The sequence below is a fragment of the Jaculus jaculus genome, chromosome 1, assembly GCF_020740685.1.
Source record: "Jaculus jaculus isolate mJacJac1 chromosome 1, mJacJac1.mat.Y.cur, whole genome shotgun sequence".
Taxonomy (NCBI): domain Eukaryota; kingdom Metazoa; phylum Chordata; class Mammalia; order Rodentia; family Dipodidae; genus Jaculus; species Jaculus jaculus.
In genome coordinates this window covers 300,247,368-300,270,895 of record NC_059102.1, presented here as the reverse complement: position 1 = coordinate 300,270,895, position 23,528 = coordinate 300,247,368, and positions in this window count along the sequence as shown.

The window sequence follows — 23,528 nt, the reverse complement described above, 5'->3', positions numbered from 1 at the left end:
ACTTGTGGAATATTTGGTGAGACAGGATCCATATATTCCTCCTGGCAGGTCTGAAGCTCACTGTGGAGACCAGACTGTCCTCAACCTCAGAATGATCCTCCTGTTCCTGACTCCTAAGTACCAGGATTGCAAGTGTTAGTTACTGCAGCTTGAAAGCCTAAGTCTTTCTATGAGGAAAGAGCACAATGATTCGATTAGACCTTTTTCTACGGACCAAATAGAAATGCATACTTCCCAGCGGATATCAGAGAATAAGGCAAAGATCAAAGATTTGACAGCCCAGTCATAAGGCTGAACACAAACTCTGTGAATTTTGAATATCCAAGGAGATAGCAGAAAGGGGAAAAGCTGAATTGGCCATGTTCAACATGGATTGTCCAATATTGAATTTTCACTTGCACAAAATATAATTTTAATAAAATATGTTAATTTACACATCTTTCTATCAGTGTGTCTGTCTGTATGTATATCTAGAGAGAGAAAGAGAGACAGCCTAGCTGTGTTGCTCAGACTGGCCTCAAATTTCTGGGTACAAATGACCCTCCTACCACAGCCTCACATATTCTTGGACTAACAGTGCATGCCACTACATACAGTTTAACTTATGTTTTTGTGGATGTGAATTTTTGGATCTATATTTTGTAACTCCTATACTTTGTTTTGCTGAAGTATACTTAAGAACCATAAAAAAGCAGGGGCTTCAGACATGGCTTAGCAGTTAAGAGCATTTGCTGCATATATGAGGGTCTAGGTGGGCCTGAGACTTATGACCTAGATTCCTCAGGACCCACATAAACATCTGGATATGGCAACACATATGTGTAACCCATATCCTGGGAAAGCAGAAACCAGAGGATCCTGGGACTCCTAAAAAGCACATCCCTGGTTCTAGAGACAGACTTTGTCTTAAGGAAATAGGTGGATGAGTGAGAGAAGACCCAAAATTCTTCTCTGGCCTCTGTGTGCCTGTGAGCACATCCACACATAGATGTGCATATTCCACACATACACACATATAATATCACCAGCACCACATAAACACCATACATACAATATCACCACCACCACATATATAGCACACACATACATGCATATAATTCTACCAACACTACATATATAACACAGATACACACATACAATATTACCACCACCACATAAACACCACACACATATTTACCCCCACCACCACATATATACCACATACACATACATACAATACCACCACCACATACACAACACACACACATAGATACAAACAATACCATCAACACCACATATGGTTTAGAAGCCTCACTACTGGTATAACTTTTTAATTTTAATTTTTATTAATTTATTATTTTCATTGACAACTTCCATAAATGTAGACAATAATCCATGATAATTCCCTCCCTCCCCCACTTTTCCCTTTGAAACTCCACTCTCCATCATATCACCTAAGCCTCTCAATCAGTTTCTCTTTTATTGTGATGTTATGATCTTTTACTCCTATTATGATGGTCTTGTGTAGGTAGTATCAGGCACTGTGAGGTCATGGATATCCAGCCATTTGGCTCTTAAATTCCTTCCACCACCTTTTCTGCAATGGACAATGAGGCTTGTAAGGTGTGACAGAGATATTTCAGTGCTGAGCACTCCTCTGTCACTTCTTCTCAGTGCCATGGTGCCTTCTGAGTCATCCCCCAAGGTCACTGCCATCTGAAAAGAGAAGCTTTTCTAAAGTAGCATTAATATATGGGTATGCACTTTAAGAGAAGTGTTTACTGGGCACTTTGGTGAGCATAGTGTATAAATTTAGCCAGATACCAGCAGACATTACACTCCTAGGGCTCATGATTACCCTGTTGCAAGTTTTCAGTATGAGGGATGTATTCTCCCCATGGAATGGGCCCCCAGTCTAATTAGAGAGTAGTTGGTTTCCCCCATAAAGACATGCCACTATGGCACCTGTTGGTTCATTTGACCTGGCTGGCAAATTTTAAAGCTTGCAATGTCCACTGTTGAGTATTTCCACTGGTGATTTTTTTTCTCTCCCATTGAATTACATGCAACATGGCTGTTTTCAGCTTTCTTTCAGCTTGTCTATACAGAGGATGTTTTCAGTTCATCTTCAGCAGGATTTCTCAGTGATATTGCAGCCTGAGTATATGGAGCCTTCAGCAATAGGGTCTTTTATTCCTGGTGGGAAACCAAGAGCCTTGGCAATGGCCTGTAATTTTGGGGGGGGGTATCAGTGACCTCCTTGGCCAACAACTCACTGGAAGGCATCCCACCCCTGGCACTGAAAATTTTCTAGTAACAATGTATGGCTCCTGTATGTTCCATTGCCGAAAAAAATAAATTTCCATATGACTTATTTATATCCTCTTGGATTTTTGATTATTCCCTCCCTCCACTTTCTTTTCCTCAATTTTTTCCCTGACCTCACTTAGCCTTTTCACCCCTTACTTTATTCTTTTACTTATAATACCACCATTTTTGGCCCCCTCCTCTATTTTTATTCCCTTTATATCCCCTTTCAAGCTCATTGGCCTCTGCTACTGAGATTTGTTCCTACTCACATACAAGTCCAATCATTTGTAGCTAGGATCCACATATGAAAGAGAACATGTGACATTTGGCTTTCTGGGCCTGGGTTACCTCACTAATTATAATCCTTTGCAGATCCATCCATTTTCCTGCAAATTTCATAGTTTAATTTTCTTTACCACTGAGTAGAACTCCATTATGTAAATGTGCCACATTTTCATTATCTACTCATCAGTTGAGGGACATTTAGGCTGGTTCCATTTCCTAGCTATTGTGAATAGAGTGGCAATAAACATGGTTAAGCAAGTTTCTCTAAGGTAGTGAAATGATTCCTTAGGATAAATGCCTAGTAGTGCTACAGCTGGGTCATATGGTAAATCTATTTTTAGCTGTCTCAGGAACCTCCACACTGATTACCACAATGGCTGGACCACATTGAATTTCCACCAACAGTGTAGAAGGGTTCCTCTTTTTCAACATCCTCGCCAGCATTTAGGGTCATTTGTTTTCATGATGGTAGCCAATCTGACAGGAGTGAGATGGAATCTTAATGTAGGTTTGATCTGCATTTCTGTGATGGCTAGGGATGTAGAACACTTTTTAAGATGTTTATATGCATTTGTATTTCTTTTTTTTTTTTTTGAGAACTCTCTATTTAGTTCCATAACCCATCTTTTTTATATTGGGCTGTTTGATTTCTTATTATTTAGCTTTCTGAGTTCTTTGTGTATTCTAGATATTAGTCCTTTTTCAGATGTATAGCTGGCAAAGATTTTCTCCCATTCTGTTGGTTGCCTCTTTGCTCTGTTCACAGTGTCCTTTGCTGTACAAAAGCTTTGCAATTTCATGAGGTCTCTGTGGTTGAACTGTGGTTTTACTTCCTGAGCAATTTGGATTATACTCAGAAAGTCTTTGCCAAGACCCATATGTTGAAGGGTCTTCCCTACACTTTCCTCCAGCAGTTTCAGAGTTTCAGGATCGATATTAGGGTTTTTGATCAATCTGGACTTAATTTTTGTGCATGGAGAGAGATAAAGATCTATTTTCATCCTTCTACAGATACATATCTAGTTTTCCCAGCACCATTTGCTGAGGAAGCTGTCTTTTCTCCAATTAGTATTTTTGGCATTTTTGTCAAACATCAGGTGCCTATAGCTAGCTACCCAGACTCTAGATCTGGGTCCTCTGTTCTGTTCCATTGACCTACATGTCTATTTTTGTACCAGTACCAAGCTGGTTTTGTTACTATGGCTCTTTAATATATATAGGCTGAAATCAGGTATGGTGATGCCACCAGCCTTATTTTTGTTGGTCAAAATTGTTTTAGGTATTTGAGGGTTATTTTTTTGCTTTCAAATGAATTTTTGGATTTTTTTTTTTATTTCCATGAAGAATGCCATTGGAATTTTAATGGGGATTGCATTAAATGTGTAGATTGTTTTGCTAAGATTGCCATTTTCACAATATTCTTTCAATCCAAGAACACGGAATGGATGTCATTCCATTCCTTCTGCCATTTCTCACTTGAGTGTTTTAAAGTTTTCCTTGTAGAAATCCTTCACTTCATTAGTTAGGTTTCTCCCAAGTTTCTTTATTTTATTTTATTTTGATGCAATTGTTAATGAGAGTGATTCTCAGATTTCATTTTCTGTATGGTTGTTATTAGCATATAGGAAGCCTACTGATTTCTGTGTGTTTATTTGTATCCTGCCACATGGCTATAAGTGTTTATAAGCTCTAACAGTTTGCTAGAAGAGTCTTTAGGGTCCTTTATGTATAGAATCATATCATCTGAAAATAATGATAACTTGATCTTTTCCTTTCCAATTTATATCACTTTTACGTGTGTCTCTTCTCTTGTGGCTATGTCTAAGACTTCTAGTACTATATTAAATGAAAGTGGAGACAGTGGACACCCTTGTCTTGTTCCTGATTTTAGTGGAAAAGCTTCAAGTTATTCTCCATTTAGTATTATGTTGGCTATAGATTTGTCATAAATAGCCTTTATTATGTTGAGATATGTTCCTTCTATTCCCAGTCTCCATAGGACATTTATCCTGAAGGGATGTTAGAATTCGTCTAATGCTGTTTTTGTATGCAGTGAGATGATCATGAGATTTTTGTCATTCAGTCAATTTACATAATGTATTACATTTATCAATTTGTGCATGTTGAACCATCCCTACATCGCTGGAATAAAGCCTAAATAGTCAGAGTGAATGATCTTTTTGATATATTCTTGTATTCTGTTTGCCAATATTTTGTTGAGAATGTTTGCATCTATGTTCATGAGGGAGATTGGTCTGTAATTTTCTATATTTTTGTTCTATCTTTGCCTGGTTTTGGTATCAGGGTGATACTGGCTTCATATAAGGAATTTGGTAGGATTTCTCCCTTTTCTATTTTATGGAAAAGTTTGTGAATCATTGGTGTTAGTTCTTCCATGAAGGTCTGACAAAATTCACCAGTGAACCCATCTGAGCCTGAACTTTTTTTAGTTGGGAGATTTTTTTTACAACTGTTTAGATTGCCATACTTGTTATAGATCTATTTAATGGTTAATCTCATCTTTATTTAATTTAGGCAGGTCATACAAATCAAATCATCCATTTCTTTCTGATTTTCAAACTTAGTGGAGTATATGTTCTTACAGTATGCCCCTATGATTTTTTTTAATGTTCTCTGGTATCTGCTGTGATGGTGCCTTTTTCATCTCTAATTTTATTAATTTGTGTCTCTTCTCTCTTTCTTTTGGTCAGATTTGCTAAGGGTTTATCAATCTTGTTTATCCTTTCAAAGAACCAACTCTTCATTTCATTGATTCTTTGGATTTTTTGTTCATATTTCATTAATTTATGCTCTAATCTTTATAATTTCTTCCTGTGTACTGATTTTCAGTTTGCCTTGTTCTTCTTTTGTCAAGGCCTTAAGGTGAAGCATTAAGTTGTTTACTTGCAGCCTTTCTAATTTCTTTTTTTTTTAATTTAATTTACTAGTTTTCTTTTCAACGAATATAGGCAGTTTGATATCATTGTTTAGGCTCATCCATGGCCTACCCCCTCCCAATGGCCCCTCCTTGTTGATGTAAATGGGTCATGCACTATGGAGTTAGTCTCTAATTTCTTAATATAGGCACTTAAAGCTATAAATTTCCCTCATAGGACTGCTTTCATTGTGTCCCAAAGGCTTTGATATGTTGTGTTCTCATAATCATTTGATTATATGAATTTTTTTCATTTCCTTCTTGATTTCTTAATTGACCCATTCATAATTTTGTACTGTATTATTTAGTTTCCATGATTTTGTGTATGCTCTATAACTTTTCTTGCTATTGATTCGAGTTTGATCCCATTGTGATCAGTTACAGTGCAAGGAATCATTTCAATTTTCCTGTATTTGTTAACATTTTCTTTGTGTCTTAAAATATGGTAACATTTTCTTTTTGTCTTAAAATATAGTCTATTTTAGAGAATGTTCCATGTTATGCTTAAAGAATGTGTATTCTGTGGCATTTGGATGAAATGTCCTGTATATATCCATTAGGTTGGGTCCATTTGTTCTATGACCTCATTTAATCCAGATGCATCTCTTTTTATTTTCTGCTGAGATAACCTGTCAATTGATGAGTGGGGTATTGAAGTCACCCACTACAACTGTGTTTGGTGTATAACTTTTGACATCCTCTCCCACCCCGTTTCCCCAAAAGACATTCCAAAGGATTTGAAGGAAATTCTAAGTGTGGAAAAATCCTGAGTAGGATGGGGAAAAGAGTCTTTCCTTCACACTTGCTGGCCTAGAACCATGGTCTGGGTATAAATGTTTCTATGCCTAAGGGAATAAAAAGAAACACCTTTTGGGCAGAATGGAAAAAAGCATTGCACAATATGAGCAACTACACAAATCCCGTTCAGATTTCTTGTTCTTGTGCTTTCTGCCTCAAGTTCTCACTGAGTACAAAGAAGAGAGCATTGTGTGCTCCAAGCTGCCTGCAGAGAACTGTTCTTTCTCCCCAACCCATTGCCAGAGAGGCTGCTGTGTGCATCCTCACCTGTACCAATGCTCCCTTCTCCCTCCCACTGTGTGCCCAGCCCAGCCCATCCTCCAGCCTTATCAGAAAAATCTGATGAGAAAAAAAAAAAAAAACAACATGATTTTTTGTGGAGAAATCCAGGTCCCTGGGTTTCTCAAATGTTCTCTGCAGGGGCACAGGAAGCTCATCTAGGATCTTATTGGATTAGACCCCTTCTGCCACTGACCCTTTCCAACTATGAAACAGAACTGACTTTCTCAAGGTATATATTTTTAAGCCTGAGGAGTAAAGGAAAGCAAAACAGCATTAAAATTTGGGGTTTGGCATTTAGGGCCAGAGCTGTGTATGACTTTGAATTCAACAACCTTAGTCTCTTTGAACTAAACAAGAGTTCATCATCTAAAAAGCAGGGATATTCTTCACCATGTGCACTCCCTCCACGAACTCTGAGGTGACATCAAATTTACTTAGTGGAGAAAACAAAAATCCACTGGTTATAGAGTAATGTTGAAACAGAAGTTAATGCATGTTTCAACATTAAATCTGAATGGTATCTTCTGCTACTCAAAATAAGTGAGAAGTGAGCTACATGTACTTTAGTTAGGCTGAAAATATAGTCATCTTTTATAAAACAACTAATCACAGCTGGGACAGGTAAGGAGCCTGGGGAATGTAAATACTACCTTGAATATTTTTTCTGTATCTAACTTTAAAAGGATGTTTGCAAGCTCATTAACTTGAATATTAATACCTTACCTGCCTCTGAATTTTCTTATTCCATGCTGAATAGGAAAAGAACATGTTGATGAATTTTATAGGCAAAGAATCTATTATACCAACATAGACAGAACATTCACCCTGAGCCAGGAAATGCTAGAACTACAAAGAGAATTAAACTAGGTCAAGTCTACAGAGAACTCAAAGCTATCAAAAATACTGCTGTGGTGTGGATAAGTGACCCCGAAAGGCCCACTTTTACACAATATTACAGATATGTGGTAGAAGAAGAGGTGGGACTAAGTGAAAGTTTAGGCCACTGAGACGTTGCCCTTGAAGGGAATATTGGAATCCCAACTCATTCTCGGCCTGTCTGTCTCTCCTTCCTAGCTGCCATGTTCCACCACCGCACACCTACATGCAGTGGGCTGCCACAGAGCCAACAGACCAAGGACTGCCACAGTCTTAACAGAGACCACAGATTAAGCAGCTATGGAAACTAATCGACCTCAAGTTAAGGAAGTGAAATGAAAAGCAAGCAGCCTTCAGGCTGTGATCTCAGATCATGCAGTATTTGTCCAGCAAAGCAGTGTAGAACAAACACTCCTGGAAGAAGAAGTTATGAGCAAAACTGTAAGGTGTGACATGATGTGACGTGACGTGTCATGACAGCTAAAATGGCTGGGGACACTGTGGCTTTGTGTAGGATGCCACATTACCAAAGAAGCTAGAGAAGCAAACCAGGGCCTTGCTCAGGAAGAGGTAAGTGTTCCAAGCTAAATGCTGTCGTTTTTATTCTGAAAGTCATTGAAGACTCTAGTGAGGGCAGTGACTCGATTAGAAGGAGGACAGGTTTCAGATAGCAGGAAAGATGCCTCAGGAAGGGAAACTGTTGCAATGGCAGAGGCAAGATGAGCAAAAAGGAAAATACTTTCTTAGACTTAATCTGTATTCACCAGGAGAATGTCTTCCTTCACCCAAAAAATAGTTGATTAAAAAATTACCAGTGAGTTAAAATATAGATTTAACTATATGAAATTCCCATTTCTGTAGGTCAGTGATGCTTAAGCATCAGCAATTCCATATAGTTCAATCTAATATAAACTATTGTCTATAAGCAACCCTGAATTTAGGAGAGATACAAGAATCATGTATCTTCATAGAATTAAATTTCTAGTGCTAAGGATCATATCTGTGTAACTTGCTTTAGACATTACCTACAACAGAATTGCCCATAGCTAGGTTCTTAATGCTCTGACAAGGAGAAAAAAAGACTGCCAAATACATAGCATAGTATTTGTTACTTTTTCTGTCTTCTCTTTGCTGCTTGCTTATTTAAAAGTAGGTTATAAGAGACAGAAAAATATCACCATGTAGGTAGAATGGGGAAGGAAAAAAGAGAATGAGATTCAAGGTGATAGGAAGAAGGGACAATTAAGAAACAGGGCCGAGTTTGTTAACTATAACCAGAGATGAGAGTCACATTGTGGGGCTAGGTTGCCTGAGACAATTTATAAAGTATCTCTCAGAATCTTAGCTAGAGAAATAGGCAGAGCTGGTAAGAAGCACAAGGGAGCTGATGTGGAGGGAACTTGGAGGATAAGAGGTACCTCTCTTTCCACACATGCAAAGTGATTGAGTTTGAATCCTATCTCTGTTATAGCCCTCCATCCCTACCCCCTGTCCCCACCACAGTCCAACTGCTGAGTTGTACGCATCTCTATTTTGGAAGTGTGGTTCCTTTGTTCCATTTTCCCTTAAGGTTTAGAATACATGAAATTCATCTTTTCTAAAGGACCAGTCAGTCTCTCACTCGCACTTACTCTCTCTTCTTCTGTTCTCACATAAATACACATATGCATCCCAAACACACATTCACGGTTCCTCTTTGGCTGAAAATTAACATTATACTGTTCTATTCAAGGAACCAAGACTCTGCTAACATACCCCACAAAGTGATAAGTTGCGATTCCTACCATGTGGTACTATCCAGAGTGGGAAAGGAGGGAGACAGCTCTGAAAAGGAAGAATGCAAGCAAGCCTGAAAATGTCAAGAGGCTGTTCTCACATGCTCAATCCCCAACCCCTTCACCCATGTCATATGGCAAGCTGAAATTGTTGAGAGAAATGAGCACACACACACACAGGACAACCACTTGGCTCTCCTCTAGACCTAGAAACATTTACAGACTACTGAGGCAATAAGATCAAGAAAAAAAAAAAAAAGGAGAACCAGCAGCCTGGGAATTCAGATTTGATCTTGTTGTCTGACAGCTTGACTTTCTCACCCACCACAGCCAGCGTCAAAGAGCCACCGTGACCCATCTATAAAGGAGAAGCTCAGCTGCCCAGACCATTCTGAAGTTCCCTGACTAGAGGTCCCATGATATCCAGCAGCTTAGGCAGTCCGAAACTCAACCGATTCCTGCTCTGATGTACCAAGCGCACACTGCTAGGTTGCTAGATGCCAAAATCAGTCATAGTACTCAGCAGCCCCCGCATAAGAAAGAGGTCTGTTTCCCTCACTCTTGAGCCTGAATAACCTTATGATCTGTCTTAACAGCACGAGATGCAATGTGAGTTATGAGTCCAGGCTTCAAGATCCTGTGTAACTTGCTCTTATTGACCTTGGTAACCCTGAAACTATGACATGAACAAAGTCAGCTAACTTACAAGATGGCAAGAGACAATTGGTTTTCCTCCTTAGTCAACAGTCAGTTAGTTGATTGCCAGGCAATATGAGTGAGGTATCAACTGCCTATGAATGTAGATGAAAAGAGAGAGAGAGAGACCAGTTAAGACCAGTGGAATTCTCCAGTGGATCTTAGCCCAACTGTGAACTAAACACCAGTTGTTATTCAGAACTAACAGATTTTAGGATGACTTGTTACCCTGCAAAATAAAAACAGTAGAAAGGTAGTGGAAATGTGTATAGCAAAAACATTTGGAACCTCTACAGAAGAGTATTTCCCTAAAGAAAAAAAAATTAAAAATATTTCCAGAAAAAAAAGAGTTTTCTGCTTTAGCTATCTTATGCAGAAATATTTCTAAATGGCACAATGTATCTGTCTATATCTTTAACAAAATAAATAAATTTAAATTGTTGTCTGAGCTATAAAATGCAAAAAGAAATGTTCTTGGTAACTTCAAGGCACTCGTCTTGGGTCCATGGTTAGAATTATTGCTCTTTTCATGTGATAACATCTGTGATCCTCTATTATTTTGCTTTCTACCTTTTTACAAGCAATGTGAGTTCTCACAATTGTAGAAAGTAAGAATGATGCTCTGAGCTGTGGTTTGAATGTGAAATGTCCCACACAGGCTCATATGTTTGCTCACTTGATCCCCAGGTGGTGGCACAGTTCTGGAAAGTTGTGAACCCTTTCGGAAGTAGAACCCCACTGGAGGCAGGGGCCTATTAGAGGAAGGCTTGAGGTTTTATAGCCTGGCCCCACTCCTTGCCCACTGTCTGTATCGTGACTCTAAAAAGAATGTAACCAGTCACCTCACATTCCTGCTGCTATACCTTGCACCATGATAGACTGTGTCTTTTCAAACTGTAAGCCAAAACAAAGCCTTCTTGCCTTAAGTTGCTTCTTATCAGGTATATGGTGACAGAAAGGAAAGTAACTAATGCATTTGAGACTTTATCATTCTTATCACTGGTAAAATATTCTTGTATTATTTCTCTTACTGTGTTATAAGAAAATTTTAGAGGAGGTTCTAGCAAACAGGCACTAAAGTAAAATGAGTAACTTGCTAACAGAAACTTTGGAAAATTAGCTAAGTTATTAAGAATTTTAGAAATATATAATTTAAGGCTGAAGCTGGAAGGTTTACAATAATTAAAAATTTAATTAATTAAAATATTTCCATTCATTTTTGAAAAAGTAATTGAGGAATGCATAAAAATATGATGTCATACACAGTTCAGCTTCATTCCAGGAGTTGAAGAATAGTTTAGGGGCCATTTTCAAAGATGGATATGCTAATTATTCAATTTGGTCATTACATGATATATACATGTATCAAAATACTACCTGTACTCTAAAATATGTGCACATATTAAGTGTCAGATTTAAAACTAAAACCTTAATCAACTTAATAACCAGTAAAACCAAAATGGCATGTCAACAGGTATAGAAGGAAGCATTTAATAGTATCCAATACCAAATCACAGCAAAATAGAAATAGAAACTTGTTTAATTTAATAAAGATCAGCTGCTCCAAGCATACAAACCATTCTTAAATGTAGAATGTTAGAAAATTTCCATTTGAAACAGAAAATTATGCAGCCATATCTGACTATACTAAACATTTTACCTCATGCTCTAGCCAGAGCAATAATCTGAGGAGAAAACCTAGGATTTGAAAAGGAACAAAGCTGTCATTTTGTTTAGATGGCTTGGCTGTCTGCAAAGTAACACAAAATTTAAAGAGAAAATGTTTGATTTTTCCTTAACATTTAACAAACTTACCAAGCACCTATAATCTATCTATCCACTTATCTAAAATAAGTTCAGTTCTACATACCAGTAGCAATTATTTTAAAAAAATCTTTTAAAAGATAGCTTTTACAATACCAAACAATAAAAGAAATAAAGGTACATTTTTAAGTCTCCTGTGAAGAAAATTTTTAAACCTTATTGAGAGACATTAAATGAGATATAAATAAAATGAAGGCATAAATAAATCAGAACATTTATACAAATTGTCCATTCATGATAGCATGATATCCAAACTATCATTTATCCTCAAATTAATATTTATATTAGTAAAATTTCCAAATTAAGACTGATAATGTATTTTTAGCAAGCTGATTTTAAAATCTACATAAAAGAACAACAGTTGAAGAACAGTCAGAACTTTTCTACAGAAGAGAAAATTATAAATAGCAGGATATGTTTAAAAGGTATTCAACCAAGTCAACATGTGATTGGTGATTAAATTCACAGCCAAACCAAAGGAGTTGAAGAAAGAACTCAAAACCAACACATGCATGTACAGAAAATTTATGTTCACCAAAGTGGAAAACCAAAGACAGAGACTATTCTGTGTGTGTTTACATAAAAAAATGTGGTCCATATTTCACGTCAAATATAAAGTAAATTACAGACAAAACCTTCAATTGCAATTCCAAAATTAGGTAATTTAAAATATGGAAGCTTACATTTGTATTTTTTTCTAAAAGTTTTCCAAACAAGAATCTCTAAACATATAAAAATATAAGTAGAAGGACCATCATGATTTTGAGGCTACCCTGATACTACATAGTGAATTCCAGGTCAGCCTGGGCTAGAGTGAGTCCCTAACCCCCCCCAAAAAACAAGAAAATAGTAATATTAATATGATCACTTTGCACCTATTTAAAATAAATTACAAAGAAAGTAAACAACAATAGAAACATGAGTTTGAAAATATTACAAAGATTAGCATGCAGTTGCATAAACACAAAAAACTTTGCTTAAATCATGATCAACAGAAAAGTGATCAAATGACATAAGCAGAAGTAAACAATTATGTGGAAAATGCTACACTCCATGTAAGTTCTGGAAGTAAGCACATAATCTTTTATCCCACTACAAAACACACACCACTTACTTTTTCAAGCATAGGCAAGGAGTTACTTATAGAAGCATGGAAATCCCAGAATAGAAACAGCGTCAGGTCTTATCCCATAGTGGATGGCAACCTCCCCCTAGCTACTGAGATGGATCAACCCATCCCTTTATCTTCCAATCTATGTATACTCTATCTTCCTCTGAAACCACAAGAACTCTGCATCATTACATGCAGCTACAGTAATGCCTAAGACTTCAGGTAAGCATTGGACAACCTTCATCTTCTTCTGTGGAAGAATGTCAACAGACCCAATGTCAGAGGTCTCTCATCAGTGGTCATATTTGATAATGATGGCAATTTTTTTTTTATCTCAGAGGACAGCATCACAGAACAGACAACAAGTGGTGGAAAGTGGTGGATATGGAACCTCTTATGCTGTGATGATAGAATCATCAGTGTGTTTATCCTTATGGTGTTATGTCTGTCGGGTTGAATGTGCTCAAAGTCTTTCACATGGCAATCTACTTTTGGTATTGTCTCCCCAGAGAAACTTACACAGGCATATTATAATAGATTATATAATATTAATATAGTATTGTTCGAAGCAACAAACAGCTGGATATCGTTCAAATGTCAATCAATAATAAAATGGATGACTATAGAGTATGTAAAATATAGAAGGTTAAAAATTATGAGCTCAGGGGATGGTGAGATAGCTCAGTAGTTAAAGTTGCTTGTTCTGCAAGACTGCCAAGGGGAGCTTGATCCCCAGCATCCACATAAAAAAAAAATCCAGACATGAAGCAGCACATGAAAATGTAATCCCAGTGCACCTGTGGCAATGGGAGCCAGAACTGTATATTCACATTGGGTGATACCATTTTTTTCTTTGTTTGCTTTTGAGGACAAGGTCTCATTCCAGCCCAGGCTGACCTGGAATGCACTATGTAGTCGCAGGCTGGCTTTAAAATTATAGAGCTATCTTCTTACCTCTTACCCCTGAGTGCTGGGATTAAAGACTTATGCTATCACACTTGGTGACACCAATGTTTTCAGAGCATTTGAATTTGCTTCCATTCATTCAGGCTAACTGCACCGAAAATGGAGACTGTGTTACTTGTAATTCCCTTTGAAAGGACATTAGAAGAATATGCCATCTTTGACACCTGCATCTATATTAGATTCTTAAAACAAAGTCACAGCCAGATTACCATAAACTTTCACAATATAGTATGTCTATCTTTCATAAAAAAAAGTCATGCAAAAGATATATTTTTAAAAAGTCTTCAACTACAATAGTAAAACTTTGAAGAGACAAAACAAACATCAGAATGAGACTAATTTGTGACATTATAAGGGAAAAACCCTAGATGTGAAGTGGTATAATGTCATTCTAAAGTGGACTTTGATTAATTAAAATGTAAATGGGAAAGTCTAAAGTAATCACAAAGGATGATTAAGAAAAGAAGCATAAGTGATATGTTAAAAGATAAAACTGAACCATTTAAAATGTTTAATAAAAGAAACAGCAGTAGGGAAAAAGAAAACGAACCAACGCAATGTATAGAATATGGTTACAAATGTGCTAGATTTCAATTATCAATAATCACTTTGATATCATCTAAGTATACCAATTCAAAGACAAAGATTGTCACAGGACATTTATTCTTTTTGAAGTTCCAGCTATGTGTTGATTCAAGAGAGCCTCTTTGAATACAAATACTCAAACATTAATAGGAATGGTGGGGAGGAGAAAAAGACAATCATGCTAACACTAATCAAAAGTAGGCTAGAGTAACTATTTTTATTTCAGCCAAACCAGATCAGAAAAGTTGTCTGGAACAATCAGGGCCAACCCACACTGGGGAAGGAAGGGGTCACCTCCAAAGCAGACACAATCATCCTAAACAAGTGTGTATTAAACCAAGTGCCCCAAACTGACAGAATAGAAAGGAAAAGCACAAAAATCTACTATTATAGTTGGAGACTAACACCTATCTTTTGTCACTTGAGCATACAGTCTGAACGTTTCCCAAGTTACTAAGAACAATTCCTTCTTGCTTAACCATCCTCCGTCAATCACTCCTTCATCTTACATTTTACTATAAGCTGCGATAAGGCCAGGCCATATTCCCAGAACTTTTCCTGATTTTTTTTTTAAATAAGAGAGAGAGAATGTATACACCTGGGCCTCAGCCACTGAAATTGAACTCCAGATGCTTGTACCACATAGTGGGCATGTGCAATCTGGTGCTTGCCTCACCTTTGTACATCTGGCTTATGTGGGATCTGGAGAGTCAAACTTGGGTCCTCAGGGTTGGCAGGCAAGCGCCTTAACTGCTAATCCATCTCTCCAGCCATCCATCTGATTTTTGACAGAGTATCTCACCGTACCTAGAGTTCATTGATCCAGTGAGGCAGCCCAGCTAGTGTTCCTCCTCTCTCCCTCTTCCCAGTGTAGGGAGTATAGGTGTACCTTGAAGCATATGTCTTCTACGTGGCTGCCTGGGACCTGAAATCAGGTCCTCACGCTTTCTGCACCAGTACGTTACCCACTAAGTCATCTCTGCAGCCTCTGGAAATCATGTTAGTTAGATATCCAAGTTCATTGTTCATAAATTTGCCTTTCCACATAACAGTGGGACATGATTCAGCTAAGCTTTCTGTGACAAGGATTCCCTTTCCTTCAGTTTTCAATAACATGTTCTTCCTTTCCATCTGAGTTGTACTGACAGTGACATTAACACCCATGTTTCTACAAGAATCCTTATGATAACTTAGGCATCCTATGAGACTACATATGCTTTTTATACCACACTCTTCATGTCTTTCACAGCCATCACTAGCAAAATCCTTAACGTATATATTTCTGCAAACAGTCTGTTTAAGGAAATCATCCTATAATCCTTTCCAGTCTATGTTCATTGCCCACTTGCAAGACTGCTTCCCCATTTTCCATCATTTGTTCCTAAAATCTTGATCCCAACTACTAAAGCCTATATTAATTTCTTATTCCTATTGAATCCAATTGTAATATGTATCTAAAAGCAGCACAACTCTATTATCTCACAATTTAAACATTGAGGAGTTTGAATGTGTCTCAAAGGGTTTTGGGTCAGCCATGTTCCTTTCTGGAAGCTCCTTTCCATATGCAAAACTGTCAATGACCAGGAAGGCTTGTCTCTGTGACACTAACTCCTTTCCCTGCCTCTTCCCTATCTAAGGACACTTAGGGTTATATCAAGCCCACTCAACTTCTTGAGCATGGTCTCCCAGTCTTAAGATCAGCTGCCTACAACCTTCATCCTAGCTGCCATTTTAATTCTTTTCTATATAATGTAACATAGTAACAGGTTCCAAGGATGATTATGTTGGCATTTTTGGGAGGTTATCATTTTACCTATAACAAAGACAACGTAAAACAAAACAAAACAAAACAAAAAACTATGAAAAACTGTCACAGCCAAGAGAAGCCTAAGAAGGAATGATGACTCAACCTACTGTGATAGCCAACATGAGATTCCACAAAAAGAAAAGGACACTGGGTAACAACAAAAGAAATATGGATAAATGGTGAGGATTGTTTAGTGATAATACATCTTTTAATCATCAATTATACAAAATGTGCCACAATATTGTAAGATGTTACTAATAAGGGGAACTGTGTAAGGCTATATGGGCATACTCTACCTTAACCCAAGTCATTTTGCCAGACTATGCCATAGATAGGAATTTTACTTTGATGCCATGGGCTACACAAGAATGTAGAAATATTTCTGTAAAAAGAGAAAAATCCCAGGCACATGCTCTTGGTAGTAAGAAAAAGAACTTTGTTTTTAACCTACTTATTAGGAAAAAAAAAAAGTGAGACTTGAATTTTAATAAGGGGTTCTTGAGATTTCATCAATTATTTATCTGAGTGTGTGTGTGAGAGAGAAAGAGAGAGAGAGCGAGAGAGAGAGAGAGAGAGGAGACAGAGAGTTCAAGGGAGGGGGCAGCTGATCTCATTTTCATGGGGAACCCAATGTGTGTGAACCCTATGTTTAGGGGTGGATTCAGCTGGTGAGACACAGCTCACAACAAGAGAATTGTACTCATTCTAGCAAAGAAGCCTAAGGAAAAGCACTTAGGATTTGGACTACATTTTGTGATACAGGCCAGCTACTTAGAAACCAGAGACATGAGGATTCAAGTTTAAATTCAAGGCCTGCCTGGGTTAGAGTGGGTTCAAGGCTATCCTCAGCAACTTAGTGAGACCCTGTCTCAGACAAAAATGTAAAAATAGGGTTGCAGATATAAAACAGTAGTCTAAGATGCATAAAGCCCTGGGTTTAATTCCAGGTACAAAAAAAAAAAGAAAAGCAAGAAAGAACAGAAAAGAAAAAAGAAAAGAGAAGAAAGAATTTGAGCTTTTCTAAAATCTTGACCACAAAGGAGACCTAACACACGCTGTAACACCTCCAGCCGTACATCGCCATCACCCTGGTTCATTCTTGCTCTCCTTACAGAGCACTTTAGAAAGATCCAAGTGTCAGCTTCATGGAAAACTCACCCCACCAAGATACCTTCTCTGTCTCCCAAGATTCCATAACTTCTGATCCTTATTTCTATTTAAAATAATGTTGAGTTAATTTGTGTCGTTTTGGAAATTTACTGATTTGTAAAAAGGGGAAGGGGAATATAAGCACACGAGGGCCTCTTGTTGCTGCAAACGAGCTCAAGATACACATGTCACTCTATATCTGGCTTATGTGCGTACTGGGGAACTGAAGGCAAACTGATGAGGCTTCAAGCAAGTGCCTTTAACTGCTGAGCCATCTTCCCAGCACCTCATCTTTTTCTTTTACTTTCTGTCTTTCTTATAATACCTATTTCCTCATCACAGCCTTCATCTCTAGTACCATATCACTGTGGAGCTTTAGAGACTATGTTTTACTCAACACAAAAATGACAGCATCAGTACATACCATAATGTCTGGCACATAGAACATGAAAAAATAATGAATAAATGCAGAAAAAGATGGAAAGTAGGCAAAGAGAAACAAAGAAGAGAGAGAGAAAGACAAAGACAGACAGACAGAGAGAGAGTGAGTACTATTAATACAAAGGTCAGTAAAACTCACAATGTCCTTTTGTTCCATGCTCTGAGGGAGCCTCACAAAATACTGTTTTGTTGTTTTTCTTTTTTTGTTCTTTGACATAAGCTATTCTCAGCTTTGCTCCTTGTAGAAAACCATCTACATTTTTCAGGGCCTGTGTCCACTGAGACCCTCCTCATGTCTTTATATTTTTCTCAAGTCCCCTTATGTGTGACAGGCCCCAGTGGCAGCAGTTTACTTGAGAAGGATGAACTCACAGTGATTTATATTCCAGCCGCCTTCTGGAAGGGGCTGTGGTCCAACTGCACATTTGTATATTCATTGAGCCGTAGTCTTGACTCCACAGCCTCCTGACAGCTGCAGATGGCAAAGCCATTTTTCATAAGGTGTATGTGAGGAAGAGAGGGACAAGGATGGGGTAAACATCATCTGCAGGAGACAGAAGCTTTGGAGTAACTGAGAGAACAGGAGTAATGGAGAATTAAAAACTGAATATAGACTAAGTATTATCTTCTTACTCTATTGATATCCACTTGGAGCTACTGGGTAATTTCACCATTGTTGATGACCATTGCACATGGACAATATTCTGAGTGCTTCAGGAGTGCATTCAGAAGCTTATAGTAAACACATTGGTTTCTCTCTCTCTTTCTCTATCTATCTCTCTGTCTATCTATCTGTATCTCTCTTATCTCATCCTCCTCCCCTCTTTTCCTATGACTATCTCTCCTATTTTTCATTCATTTTGAGCTTGCTGATCATAATAAGCCCTAGGATGAACATCATGAGGTCAATTTAGTGAAGGTATAGAGAAAACTTGTTCACAAAAAGAAAGATAAGGATGCATGGCCTATTTTATGCCAGATGTGGCGCTTAGAGGAAGGAATGACTCCCAGGTCATGGCTCCTGTCTCGGAGCAAGGGCAGTTGACACACCAAAGCACACCTGCTGTGCCACAGGAGAGGGAACAAGGGATTCATAGCTTCTCTTCTCCCACCTCAAACAGAACATGCATTTCCACTGACAAGTGGACTTTAATACTAACAAACCAGTAGGCCACCAGTGCCAGGAGTGCTCTCTCTTGCCACTAATAGTTTCACTCAAAATTTCAGTCCCTGCTTGTGTAGAGTCTAATGGGACCCACTAGTGCTGTTTCCTGTATGTTATTTCATTACTTCACAATCCAGAATTACATCGTGTTGGCACCATAACAGTTGATCATTTCAGTTTTGGCTGTTCTACTTGGAAGTATACTGAAGCTTGTTCCTCCTTAAATAACCATTTTTGCCATAAAACCTTCAAATTAAAACAAACATTCTCTACTCCCTTCATGATAAGGACAGTGTTGCAGTTGCCTTCTTATTGTTGGGATAAACATCCAACCAGAAGCAGCTTATGGAAGGAAAAAGTTTATTTCAGGCATACAGACTCCAGGGGAAGCTCCATAATGCCAGAAGCTGGCTCACTTCATCACACACCCATAGCATAAAGAGAAGAGAACAAACATCTAGAGCTCAAGCTGTCTCTCTACACACAGCCAGCACCAGCAAGTACGAGCTGACTCAGAACACCTTAGGGCAGAACACAGATCCACCCCCACTAACGCACCTCCTCCAGTAGGGCTCTGCCTGCTAGAGACTTAAGTAGGAAGCTTAATCTTAATCAGAAATACTTGAGGCTATGAAGGAAATTGACAATCAAACCACCACAAAGAGTTCATACTATCTTTTTTGGTGATTTTTCTTTTGCTTCATTAGTTTAAACAGGCTCAGATGTTGATGCAGTTTGGAAACTGATTGTCCCCCAAAGAACCAAGTGTTAAAGCCTTCATCTCCAGAGTGTCACTACAGGAAGGTAGTAGAGAGGGAGCTAGAGAGAAGTCCTGAGGTCACTGGGGATTTTCCCTTGAAGGGTATCATGGGACCCATCTCTTCTTTTTCTGGTGCTCCGTGGCTCATGATAAATGTGATGTGCTATGTTCCACACACCTTCTATGCTGTGCTGCCCCAGCAGAGGCTTAAAGACATCGAAGGAACAATACCATGATATTCTAATACTGGACAAAACAAACCTTTTCTCATAAAGAGAAAAAAAGTTAATTATCTCAAGTATTTTGTTACACGCTGACAAATAAAGGAAATTTGTGGGGAAAGGATATTTATTATAGCCATGTAGAAGATGTAGAAGAACTCTTGGAATTGTTTTGTGGGAATTAAAGTGGAAGAGGCTGTTGAGAAAATACAGAGCATCGTAAGTAGAATTTAATGGCTGATTCTGGAAAAAAAAATGCAGAAGACTAGATTGCTGATAAAAAAAATGTGAATAATAACTGATGAGGATTCACCTGGAAATGACAGTTCTATCAGGAGTTGGAATAGAGTCCACTCTTTCTATACTCTGGGAAAGAATTTGGAGGCATTTCTTGCCCATGTCTGATACCTTCTGAGAGATCAAGCTTAAAGGTGATAAACTAACATACCAGATAAAAGAAATCTCAAGCTAGAAAAATTTTCAGGCTTTAGTATGGTTGCTACCAGCTAGTCTTAGCCAGATTTACAGTAAGAATATGAAAAGAACAGAGGTTTGCAGCGGGTTGACCAGAAGAAGTTCACAAGCAAAGGCTTAGCCAAGGATGGCACAGTTATTATAGCTGGTGAAAATAAGCCAAACGTCCTCATCAGGATAATAGGAAACATGGATTCGGGTCAGACAGAAATCTTAAAAAGGATACACTATCCATCATAGGCTCAATGTTACAATTTTTTTTTAAAAAAAAAGTTGTTTTAAGTAGTTTTTTCCAGGTAAAAGATCATTTTAGAAAAGAATCTAAAAGTACCCTGCAGTCCCAGGACATCTTTGGGATTCATTTTCTCAGGATTCCTTACCTCTAAGGAAATGAATTTCAACAAATTAATACATGTACACTTCAGACATGGTTCAATCAGACCCAGGTACAATTCACACTAACAGTTTGGTTGTGGCATTGTCCACGCAGTTCTGGTTTTTCAGGCATGCAGAGTGTAAGAGGTCTAATCATTAAGACATCTACTGAGAGGTCTAAGCCTGGGAGGCCAGGCCGTGACATGAAATGTTAAGAGTCTCTGTAAGCAGACCCTGGCCACTGCTCAGGGCAATGTGTGAAACTAGGAGAGAAGCTCCAGTAAACAGAAGTGCTGGAAATATGTAAGGCTCATCAGGAAAAGTTACAGTGTGTGTTGTGTCTGTGTGTGCATATGCAGTGATGTGTGTATGTGTGTGTGTGTTTGTGTGTGTGTAAAGGTATGGATATAGATGATCTAAGTATATAGTGATTTGTCTGGTTGGCTTGCATAATCAAAGGCTGGTAAGTCCCATTTTAGATATATGCAGAGAGGTTAGAGATCCAAAGAAACCACTACCTACTCCGGCTAAGAAGATTCAAGCCTCAGAACATGGAAAACCCCATCTGAGGCTGAAAGCCTAGAAGCTTCTTGGTGAGTTTCTGGTGTGAGCACATGCCGAGAGGCTAAGAAGCAAAATCTGATGTCGATGGTGATAGTAACAGGAAGAGACACAGGTTTTCTGGAAGAATCAAGCTTTTATGTGCTGGCTGGTTTCCTCTTTATGCTTTTGTTCTAAGTCCCCTAGCCTATGAGATGGTGCTGCCCAAGTGCAGGGTGTGGTACAGTATTGTTGCTGGGGTGAACATCCAGCCAGACACAGCTTATGGGAAGAAGTGGTTTATTTCTGGTTTAAAGAACCCAGCGTAAGTTCCACCATGGAGAAGAAGCTGCTCTGAACATAGCTGTGTGCTGAATGAAGACCAACCACAAACACACCTTAGGGCTATGCTCAAGGACCCACCCCACTGACAACTCCTCCATTTGAGCAGCTGGAGACTCAAGTTACAAGATCATTTTTAAAATACCCACGTCTATGAGGCTATACATTCAAATTATCAAACTACAACAGGGTTGATCTTTTGCCTTCGGTTGTGGTCTCTTCTGTCAACTGTCTCTAGAAACATGCTTAAAACATACTCAGTGCTGTAATTTGTAAATATCCTAGGCATCTTTCAATACAATCAAGTTGATAATCAAAATTAAACTCACAGAAATCTACCTTCTGCCACAGTGTGTTCTGGATTTACCATTTGCCCTGTTGGATGTTGGTCTTTCTTTGAGTTAATCCTTCCTAACTATTTTCCTGTTTCTGAATTCTGTAATAGCAATGTTTCTCCCTTTATCTTAGAAGTGCATACAGTAAAAGAAGTTCTAAGAGAAAGGGTTAAATGCTGAATCAAAAGAAACTATGAAAGATCTCAAGCAAGCTAATATTATACCTCAAGGTGTTAGGAAAGCAAGAGCAGCCTAAGCCAAGAGTTAGTAAAAGGAAAGAAATAATAAAATCAGAACAAAAAGAAATGAAAGAGACATGAGAGAAACCACAGAAAAGATCAAGAAAGCTCAGTTTTTAAAAATACATACAAAATCATTTAATCTTAGCATCACTAAGAATGAAGAGAGAAGTCTCAAGTTAAAAAAAAACTTTCAACTATACAACAGAAAATACAAAGGAACATAAGGGAATATTATGAACAATTATATGCCAGAAAATTGGATAACCTAAAGAAAATCAATGAATTTCTTGACACACACCACCTACCAAAATTGAATTATGAAGAAACAGAAAATCTGAAAGGAACAATAATAAGAGAGGAGATTGTATTGGTATTAAAAAGTCTTCAATCAAAGAAAAGCCCAGGATTTAAAGGCTTCACTGTGGAATTCTATCAAACATCTAATGAATTAGTATCAACCTTTCTCAAACCTTTACAAAATATTCAAGAGCAGGGAATCCTTCCAAACAAATTTTATGAGATCAACATTACACTCAGAGGAAGCCAGGAAAAGATGAAAGTGGGTAAGAGTGAAGGGAAAAGAGGTAAGAAGGGAGAAAAGGCTGACTAAAAGCCAAGTTTATCATATTAGATAAATATGCATGTAAAATCCTCAAGAAAATATTAGCAAGCTGAATTCAATAGCCAATTAAAAAGATCATTCATGATGGTCAAGTGGAACTTATCCTACAAATGCAAAGATTCACAATTTGTACAAATAAAAACAGGGTATGTCATATTAACAGACTGAAGGACAAAAACCGTATGATCATTTCAATACATGAAGAGAAATTATTTGACGTTATCCAGCATCCTCTCATGTTTAAAAAAATAAAAAACTCTCAGCAAATCAGGTATAGAAGAAAGTAACTCAACATGATAAATAAAGGTCCTGCATAACAAACCTGCAGCAAACATCATATTCAACAGAGAAAAGTCAAAATGAAGGTATTTTCTCTAAGATACAGAAGACTAGGAAGCTGATGCTCAGAAGTCCTTTCCAGGGTGATTAGACAAGAGAAAGAAACAAAACACATTCAAGTTGGAGAGGATGAAGTTAAATTCTCCCCAGTTTGCAGACAACAGCATTGTATATAAATCTAAAAATTGCATAAACCTAGAAGTCAATAAGGATTTGACTGCAAACTGTTACAACTAATAAATAAATTCAGTAGTTGTGGGAAACTGAATCACCATATAGAGACAGCAGTTCTTT